This window comes from Eubalaena glacialis, chromosome 5 (assembly GCF_028564815.1).
Source record: "Eubalaena glacialis isolate mEubGla1 chromosome 5, mEubGla1.1.hap2.+ XY, whole genome shotgun sequence".
In the NCBI taxonomy this organism is placed as follows: Eukaryota; Metazoa; Chordata; class Mammalia; order Artiodactyla; family Balaenidae; genus Eubalaena; species Eubalaena glacialis.
The window spans coordinates 94,406,866-94,415,420 of record NC_083720.1 but is presented as its reverse complement, the minus strand read 5'-3'; the positions used below and the strand labels follow the sequence as shown (position 1 = coordinate 94,415,420).

Genomic DNA, 8,555 nt, shown 5'->3' with positions numbered 1-8,555 from the left:
CCACTCAGCAGCTTCTAAAACCACCTTTCTTACTCCTATTCCAGCATTTTCTGTTCACTTTCTCAGTTCAACTTCAGTTTTATTTGAATGAAACTTTGTGGCTTTTCCTAAGACGCCCCATACCACTGGGGATTAGTTATGAAGACCTTGCGGTTTACTGATTAAATTGCACTGGCCTAGTGAGAGGAGCCCTCAGTCAACCCCCAGCAACTTCAATGTTTCACAGGAAGTGTTCGATGCACGTTTGAATGTTTCAGACCTGAAACTCCTCTCTTCTCTCTTTGCATTTTTGAACTCGGTGTCTCCTTATGTGTCTAGCTCCAGAGAGAAGTAAATAAAATTCAAAATGGCCTAGCACCGAGGGTCTGTAGCTTTGCTGTGTGAATTGCGATGATGCCTGGAAGTTCCATCCTTCCCTAGACTTTCCCACCCCACTTAGCTGCCGAGAGCCCCGTCCATTCTGTGTTCTGAGTTCTGTTCTTCTACTACTCTTAACTGAGGTTTATACGGAAGCTAGGTATCTGGCTTTAAAAGCTATAGCCTTAACTTCTATTTCTTTAATCCCGTAGTAGGTTCCTTTTATTATTTTATAAGTCTTCTCTTGAGAATATTTTCTGTTTACTCTAAATTTGGAGGTCAGATCCTCACAAGGATGCTGCCAGCAAAGGCAGAGTAACCTTCAGGGTGACTTTTACATTGAAGAAGTCACCAGGGTTTGAACTTCAGCTTTATAGTCTCAAATTTTTGTCAACACTGAGAATGGGTCCATTTCAGGGATGAATTCACATTGTCCAAACTCATAATATATATAAAGTAATGTGTAAATCTAGAATACTGATATATATGTGATCATAGCAAGTTCTACTAGAAAATAAGCTTCACAGAAGGCAGAGAGACTACTATGCTGTTTGATGCTAGTTCGGTGCCCAGTAGGTAGGTGCTCAACAAATATCTGAATACCTGATGTAACTCCTGTCTGTCTTCCCTCTGTGAATAAAATACCACCTAGGGCTTCCCTGGTGGCACAGTGGTTAAGAATCCGCCTGCCAATGCAGGAGACACAGGTTCGAGCCCTGGTCCGGGAAGTTCCCACATGCCGCGGAGCTACTAAGCCCGTGCACCACAACTACTGAGCCTGAGCTCTGGAGCCCGCGAACCACAACTACTGAGCCCGTGTGCCACAACTACTGAAGCCTGCACACCTAGAGCCCGTGCTCTGCAACAAGAGAAGCCACCACAATGAGAAGCCCGTGCACCGCAACAAAGACTAGCCCCTGCTCGCCACGACTAGAGAAAGGCTGCGTACAGCGACGAAGACCCAATGCAGCCAAAAATAAAAATAAATAAAATACCACCTACCTCATTGATTGTTTTGAGAATTTTGACAACTAACGTTTTTAAGCACTTAGCATGGTATTTGCCACAAAGAAAGCATTCAGTAAATTTCTCATCAAAGATTAGATATCTATTAAGGTTTTTTTTTTTCTTGTTTTTTTGCTTAATTTACTTGAAACAACAATTGCCATTGCTACAAATACTTGTTTTACCCCTTATCCATTTAGGGGGAACTAGTTTGAAATATCAAAATGTCTATTGAATGCTCACTGAGTGCAAAGCACTCTGCTAGAAGCTGTGTGTGTTGCAAACACAATGTTCCTGCCATATAGAAACTTTTAATCCAGTGAAGGAAATAGACTTACAAAATGACTGTATAAAAAAGGCACAGCACAGGGCTAGGGCATCAGTGAAATGCCTGTTTGCTAACACACTGATACTTACAATGAACAGGGCAGCAGTAGGAGATAAATTCCTGAATCATGAAAGAAAGGGTTTAAAAGTTGGTGTAATTTTTTAAAGCTTATGATTAATATAAATTTTGTTTTCATTATCTCATATCCTAATTCTTTGAAAATTTATAATCTATATAGTGTTACATGGCAACTCAGTATTAACCAGAATGTTTAATCAGAATATTCTGTTCTTCAAACTATTTTAGATAAACACATTTTTAAACTGTTCTATCAAGTGGCATCCTTTCATTGTATAAAAATAAAACTAAAAATTGACTACTGCTTATGTATTTTTAGAATGTATTTTATGAGATTTTAAAAAGATCTTGAATATGAATAGGAAGGTAAAGCACTGACGTGGAGCCTTTTCTCTTTTATAAGAAAATGACCTTTTCCTTCCCTATTACAGAGTCTTTTGATATGCAAGGAAGAACTGAGAGCATAGCTAATTCTGTACTATTTAAATACCATATATTTGTATATAGCACATACCTGAGGTGGTAATTTCACTTCCTTCTGCAGATTCTGCTTTTGTTGTTTTGTCAATCCAGAAATGGTTGAATAAGCTATGATTTATCCACATGATGGAATATTATGCAACCATTAACCTATTTACAATAGGAAATGCTTATTATAAGTGAACAAAATATAAAAATACTTATAGTGTAATCCAATTACACTTGTAAGAAAATGGGGAATAATAAAAAGCCCAAGAAGAAAGCCACCAAATAGTAAAGTGATTTTCTTCGGTATTGAGATCACATGTGAGGGTTTTTTTTCTTTCTTGTTTGCTTTCTCAGTCTTTTACAGTACCTGTGTTTTTGTGTTATTGTGTAAGAAACTAACTTATTTGAGGCTGGGGAATAATGTATCTTAAGACTCATGAATTTTTTTTTTTTTTAAATCACAAGAGGAATGCCCCTTAAAAGCAAGGCAAGGATTGATTTGAAAATACTCCAGAGGGGTTATATAGTCTCACCTTCTTCCACTGGTTTATTGATGATGCTAGTCATCCTTAGTTTGACACCCTCTGACTCTAGTCAGCAATACCCAGTGCTAAAAGAGCGCTGAGTTAGTACAATTCTTAGGGAAAATAATTAGTGCTGTGTACCAAGAGCCTTTAAAGATAGTCATAATATTTGACTCCAACCCACTTTGAGAGTCTAATCAAAGAAAATGGTTCAAAATATGGCAGCCCAAAAGATGTGTTTGGGTCTGTTTCTGCTGCAAGTAACAGAGTATACCTAAAAATAGTCTGGGGCTTCGCTGGCGGTCCAGTGGTAAAGAATCTGCCTTCCGATGCAGGGGACGAGGGTTTGATCCCTGATCAGGGAACTAGGTTCCCACATGCCGCGGGGCAGCTAAGCCCTTGCGCCACAACCCCTGAGCTCGTGCGCCTTGACTAGAGAGCCCTCGTGCCGCAAACTACAGAGTCCACATGCCCAGGAACCCGCACGCCACAACTAGAGAGAGAAAAACCTGCAGGCCACAACTAGAGAGAAGCCAGCGTGCCACAACAAAGAGCCCACTCGCTGCAATGAAAGATCCCACGTGCCTCAACGAAGATCCCAGGTGCTGCAACTAAGCCCTGACGCAGCCAATAAATAAAATAGTCTAACCAAATTGGAGTCTCACATAAGTCTGGAGGTAGACAGCTGCTGGCCTGGGCTCAGCTGCCTTCAAGATCTTGGGCTCCTCTTCTGCTTTGTCATTCTTAGTGTGTTGGAGCCACACACTAAGATCTGAATGCCGACTGACAGCTGTATGACCACAAGCAAGTTACTCAACATTTCTGTGCCCAGGTCTCCTCGTCTGTACAATGGAGATGATAATACCTTACCTTCATAGACATTTCTTCTAAGTTTAAGGCAACAAGAAGGGGCATTGTCACATGTATCCCTTTTACTAGGAAAGCAAAAAAGCTTTTCCAGGATCCCTGCAACAGCCTTCCCTTAAGTCTCATTAGCCAGAATTGGGTTATATGGCTACGCTACCAACAGTGGAAGCCGTGAAAGCAGGAAACAGGATTGTTGACCCCCTCAGCTTAAATGGACTGTAACAACCCCAACAGAACTGGGCTTCTGTTCACAATGAAGAGAGGGAGGCATTCAATAGATTTGGGGTAGGCAACCAGCAATGTCTACCACAAGCTAACTGTAGAGAAATATCCATTGCAACATAATTTATAGCGGCAAAAATGGGTGCAAGAAAATATATCAAAATATAGGACTAGTTAAGCAACTTTGGATGGAATATCCAGCCATTAAGCACTTTGATAGAGTTATTTTAAAAATAAGGTATAGGGCGCCATGGAGGAGTACGCTTGGGAGCCTTGCCCATGGTGAGTTGTGGACGCCTGTGGTGGAGGCTTCACTACGGGTGTTATCGGCGGTGGAGTCTTCCAGGCCATTAAGGGCTTCCGCAATGCCCCTGTCGGAATTCGGCACCGAATGAGAGACAGTGTCAATGCTGTGAGGATCCGAGCCCCTCGGATTGGAGGTAGCTTCGCAGTGTGGTGGAGCCTCTTCTCCACCATCGACTGCGGTCTGGTGCGGCTGCGGGGCAAGGAAGATCCCTGGAACTCCATCACCAGTGGAGCATTGACCAGGGCTGTGCCGGCTGCCTGCAGTGGCCCATTGGCCACGGTGGGCTCGGCAATGATGGGAGGCATTCTGTCGGCCCTCATCGAGGATGGTGGCATCCTCCTCAACCGCAGCAGTTCTGCACTGCACCCCCATTCCTGGAGGACCCCAGCCAGCTGCCCCCTAAGGAGGGTACCCCGGCCCTAGGCTACCCCAGCTATCAGCAATACCACTGAGGAAGTGACTGCCTGTCACCGCCACCGTGGGAGCTCCTCCTCGGTTCCCTCCCTGATTATCTACCTCAAAGGGAGGGCTGGCTCCCAGTTGGTCCTGGGACCCTCCAGAGAGGGCCTCTACTCTGTTGCCTTATCCCAGGTTTGGGGTGGGGCACCCCAGCTGCCCTGATGGATGGGTCCCTTCTCTCTCAGGCACCCCAGCCCCCATTCATATGCAACAAGCTCTCACCCCAGTCCCTTTGCATGGTGCCTTGATGAGTATTTAAAGCCAGTTTTGAAATGACAAAAAAAAAAAATAATAATAATAAGGTATGTACACTACAGCAATGTGAAAAATACTATGCCACTATTTTCAAAAGCAAAGTATCAGTGTAACGTGATTTTAAGACAAACATTTTTCACATCTTTAATTCATGAAATTGGGATGTGTCTTAAAATTTTTGCAGCCAAATGACAGTCTTGACATAGTTGTACATTCATGCACATTCATGAACTTGGTCTGAAAATCTTAAGTTGACATTTGCTTAGATCAAGCAAGGACCAGCATCAAAACTTGCAGAAGGGGAGTCAGTAGCTGGTAAGAAAATTCCAGAAAAAAAACAGTGGAACATTTTTCTAAAATTTTCAGTTCTTTATTGATGTATAATACAGACATGAAGAAAAGTGCAAGTATTGTTAAGTGTACTTAAGCTCAGTGAATTTTCACAAGTTGAATACATCCCTGGTTATCAGCACCCAGATCAAGAAACAGTAATACCAACACCTCAGAAGTCCCCTTTTGAGTGGAGAACTCAAGAGATGCTGCAACACCAAGGTTCTTAATGACACAAGTGTGCTGTGGAAAAACACGGGCATCTAGGATGCCAAGTCAAAGAGATTCACAAGAGTCTGATTTTGAATGCAAAGAAGCTTATGCAATATGTTAACCAATTTGTTTTGCTTCCTCAAACATGTACAAGAGCAGGTATTTTATTTTTAACTATCTGTGACAAAAGACTTAGAATTCTTTCAATACATACACATTTTAAAATTCTAATAAGAAAGCATTGTGTTGTAGTTTAAATGTCAGCAAGTTTCCCTTTAAGATACATAAAATCATGGTGCTTCTTACAACTTACAATTTTGTAAGTATAATATGCAATATGAAAATAGTGTGGTGCGAATATAGCTGGTTGGGTTTTCTTTTCTCTACGTATTAAGCATGTATTAGGGTTCTCCAGAGAAACAGAACCAATAGGAGATATATATATCTCATATATCCTATGTATATGAGGAGATTTATCATAGGAATTGGTTCAGGAGATTATAGAGGCCGAGAAATCCTGCAATCAGCTGTCTGCAAGCTGGAGAACTGGGGAAGCCAGTGGTGTAATTCAGTCCAAATCTGAAGGCCTGAGAATCAGGAGTGCCAATGGCCTCCTTTTTTTTTTTTTTTTTAATATAAAACACCTCTAGTTCCATTCTTATAGCAAGATCCAATTTTGGTATACCTAGTATTCCTATTATTTAGATAGTAAGATCAGATCCAGGAGTGCTTTAAGAGGGAATTTGGCTAAGGGGTAAAGGAAAATTAAGATGACGTGGGAACCTAATTCTGGAAAGTGTTACAGGAGGGGAAGTATAAAAGGATGACATGAAAACTAAGAATAAATTATGATACTTCACAACTTACTTTAAGGATACTTGAATCTTCCTCTTTTTAAAAATTTTAGAAACATTTTACCATTTTAATTGTGATATTTTTAAACATATAGAAAATAATGAAACATATCCATCTCCTAGATTTATTCAATATTAATTTTTACCTTTTTTGGTTTGTTTTAAAGAAATAGAATGTTAAGAGTATAACTGAAGCCCCACTCAGCCATTTTCTCCCTTTCTCAGGGATAACTACTATTTTGCAGTTGATGCCTATTATTCCTTTAGTTACTTGTTTTTTACTATATTTGTGCATGTATATGTATGTGTGTGTGTGTAATAAAAGTATCATTGAGTATCTTAAAATTTTACATATATAGTATCATTGTACATATCCTTTTGCTGACTATAACTCAACATTAGATTCTGGAATAAATGAAGAGTCTATCATTTAACTGTTGTAATAGTTTTCCATTATTTATCCATAAATCCACAATTTATCATTACCCTACCGAAGAGCAGTTAGGTTTTTTCACTTTTTTGCCATTTAAAAATCCTGCTATAAATATCCATGTGCAAGTTTTTGTGTGGGCCTGAGTTTTCAACTCCTTTGGGTAAATACCAAAGAGAGTGATTGCTAAATCATATGGTAAAAGTATGTTTAGTTTTGTAAGAAATCACCAAACTATCTTCCTTCTAGCTTCCCAGTTCCAAAGCCACACCCACGGTTCTAGGTATTTGGTATCACTCCACTTGCATTACCTAGATCTGTATTAGTTATCTATTGCTGCATAACAAAACACCACAAAATTTAGCGGCTTAAAGCAATGAACATCATTTCACAGTTTCTGTGGGTCAGGAATTTCAGGTGGCTTAGCTGGGGCTAGAGAATCCACTCCCCAAATGGCTTATTCATATGACTGTTAGTAAGAAGCCTCAGTTCCTCTCCAGCTCTTGGTAGAAGGTCTCAGTTCCTCAAGTTAGGGACCTTTTCATAAGACTTCTTTAGTGCCCTCAGAACATGACAGCTGGCTTCCTTCAGGGTGAGCAATCCAAGACAGAGTGCAAGGAGTCCAAAATGTCTTTTGTGACCTAGTCTTGGAAGTCAGACACCATTACTTCCTTGGCTATATTCTACATGTTAGAAGCAAGTCACTAAATGTAACCCACAGTCAAGAGGAGGGGAATTAGGCTCCACCATTGGAAGGGAGGTGTATTGAAGAATATGTAGATCTATTTTAAAACTACCCTACCACTTTTTTTTTTTTTAATTTTATTTATTTATTTGGCTGTGCCGGGCCTTAGTTGTGGCATGCAGGATGTAGTTCCCTGATCAGGGATTGAACCTGGGTCCTCTGCATTGGGAGTGCGGAGACTCAACCACTGGACCACCAGGGAAGTCCCCACACTACTTTTAAACTGAACAAAATGAGATGCCAGCTATAAAAACATTATATCCCATGTTTCTGATATATCATCTACCTTCTTGCACGCTCCACAGAAGTATTTTTTAAACTGTTGATTCAGTTCCGTAAATAAACCATGAAATCAGTGTATAGCATCTCTGAAATCTGCACAGCATAGAAGCAGCAGAAGGGAGAGGGCTCATAGTTTTGTAATTCCAGATCTCCCTTTAATCTTTGTTTTAAACTGTCCTATAACATATGTATAACTTTTTAATAATAGAGGAATAGATTATATGAAATTATATTTAGTTAAGCTTAATTGTGAATAACACCTATTTTACCACACTGTAGATTTGTTCATTCAATACATTTTATCATGGTTGTTTTAAAAATTCTGCATTTGTTTTTAATTTTTATCTTTTTAATATCACTCTTGAAGTGACAGGAAGTCACTTTTTTTTTTTTTTTTTTTTTAATGTAAGCACATCTCTTTGAACCCAGCTAATCTGTTTGCTCCCTTGGTGATTCTCTCAATGCACCTATGGTTTAAGCAGGCAACTGCTGTTACTCAGGCTTTGCAAATGAGCAAATTAACACCTGGGTCTTAAATTTTACAGAAAGACCAGGAAGAAATGGGAACAGAGGCTTGAAACTTTAGCCCAGTGACACGTAAGCCACAAAAATGGGAAAACTCAGTGGAATCTAAAATATAACACAAATGAACCTATCTACGAAACAGAACTAGAGAACAGATTTGTGGTTGCCAGGAGGAGGAGGGTGCAGGAAGGATGGATTAGGAGTTTGGGGTTAGCAGATGAAAACTATTATATATAGGATGAATAAACAACAAGGTCCTACTGTATAGCACAGGGAACTATATTCAATATCCTGTGATAAACCATA

General features: G+C 40.0%; 1 pseudogene; it reads left to right on the top strand.

Moving 5' to 3' along the window:
• The first annotated feature begins 4,099 nt into the window (after positions 1 to 4,099).
• LOC133092247 (mitochondrial import inner membrane translocase subunit Tim17-B-like) lies at positions 4,100 to 4,608 on the top strand (annotated as a pseudogene).
• Positions 4,609 to 8,555: the final 3,947 nt, after the last annotated feature.